This window comes from Myotis brandtii, unplaced genomic scaffold, assembly GCF_000412655.1.
Source record: "Myotis brandtii unplaced genomic scaffold, ASM41265v1 scaffold493, whole genome shotgun sequence".
In the NCBI taxonomy this organism is placed as follows: domain Eukaryota; kingdom Metazoa; phylum Chordata; class Mammalia; order Chiroptera; family Vespertilionidae; genus Myotis; species Myotis brandtii.
Window position 1 is genome coordinate 3,966,299 of NW_005368827.1, and position 1,979 is coordinate 3,968,277.

Genomic DNA, 1,979 nt, shown 5'->3' on the forward strand with positions numbered 1-1,979 from the left:
TTTTTTTTTTTTTTTTTCTGGGCCAGTTTTAGCTTTGAGGCCTTGCTGCTGAAAACATAGATACAATGTTGCGGTCCGAGCCCGGCTGAATGGAAGCCCTTTTCTGGGGTTTTGTTTAGCTTCTTATTTGCAACATAGTATATAGTTGCTTAGAGTTGCAACTGAGAGGCTGGCAAGTTAGGCGGAGAACGTTGGAATCTGCAGCAAGCAAGCCTCCCTGCTCGCTTCAGTGCCTGGCTGCCGGCCGCCATCTTGGCTGACAGTTAATTTGCATATACTCACTGATTAGCCAATGAAAAGGGTAGCGGTCGTACGCCAATTACCATGTTTCTCTTTTATTAGTGTAGATATGTGTGTGAGTGTGTGTGTGTGTGTGTGTGTGTGTGTGTGTGTGTGTGTGTTGATGCCAATCCTCAAGCCCCAGCTTAGAGATTTTTAGTTTCCTATTCTCAGGCATTGGAAATTGTAAGCTCTTTTTACTTAAGACTGATTAAATCAATCTAACAGATTGAGAACCCTTTATTCCCAGAGCCTAAACCTGGGAGTCCTGCCCTTAGCCATCAGTCCCGTGTGCACGGTTGCAGAGGAATTTGCTCTCATGCCCCTCCAGACTCTAATAGGGCTCATTAGTTTACCTCCCGAAGCAGAAAAGTTGCAGCTGCCAGAAGCTTGACAGACCATTGAAAACATGAAATCAGCTGTGTAAATTAGGAATTAGAAAATTACAAAAGCTTTTTTCCTATGACAGTATAGAATTTACAAACTTTTTATAAGGATTGAAAATTCAAATAAAGGAACAGTCTGAGTGATAATGATTCCCTCTTCCAACCACTTAGTCAAAGTCTGATCATGCACCTTCATATACCCTTCCCACCAGTCACTCCCACTATAGTCAAGGATAGCCTAATAAGATTCTGATTGGATATTGGACTCCACTCTAAGCAGGCACAGTTATTCAAGCTGTTCTGTTTGTTTATTTTGTCTTCCCATTTCTTCTTCTCTCCTTCCTGGTTCTCTCTACCTTTCTCCCAGCATACAGTGCTGATTTATGTTAACCTCTCATGGAAGCTTTCTTGGAAAACCTGGTGATGGAGAATGGCTTTGCATAAAAATGCGTTCTATGTGTTACACCAGGTGTGGGGAATGTCCTGCCATATGAGGCCCGAGAAATCATTTGGTCTGGCCCTGCCAAAGCATTAGGGGTGAGTTAATTAAATGTTGGACCAAATACAGCAGGCTAATTTTTAAGTTGATAATTTTGTATGGCCCACTAATGAGGTTATAAATATCCAAATGGCCCGTGGCAGGAAAAAGGTTCCCCACCCCTGTCTTAGGCTATGAACCGGAGGCCCTCAAGCTCACTGTTTGTCATCGACTTACAAGAGAGAAATTAATAGGATTGGATAGAAATAACCTAGGTAAGCCACTTCTAATTTATGCAAATATTTAAATGTGAAATTTAATCATAAACATTTTGGTATTATCAGAAATATTTTTATCATCCCATACTCCTTGTGTTAAACTTGTATTCTGTGACCTTCAGTCTGTCCCTTCTTCAAATTTATCTAAGAGGCATTTGCTAACACAACCAAACCATGTCTACTGAATTTTTTCGATAAGTGATTTAAAAGGATACATCTAGTATTTACAAGCCAAAATAATAGTAGCAGCAATAATAATAATACAAGATGCATCAGTAGAATGACCTTCAGATACCTGGTCCCCTCTCTGTGACTATTTTATAACCACTTAGTTCATTAATAGCATGAAATGCAACAAATAGATAATTCTAGACATATCATCGCTATATTTTATTAATAATTCTTTATGACAGATGCCATGTTTTGGTGATAATAATTTATCATTTTAAGTAAACTTTGTAAATGTATTCAGAATTTACTGACACATTTTTTTTCTTTTTCACCAAAACCCTAGCTCTAGAAGTAGGAAGAAGTATTAAAATAACAAGAAGTATGCCA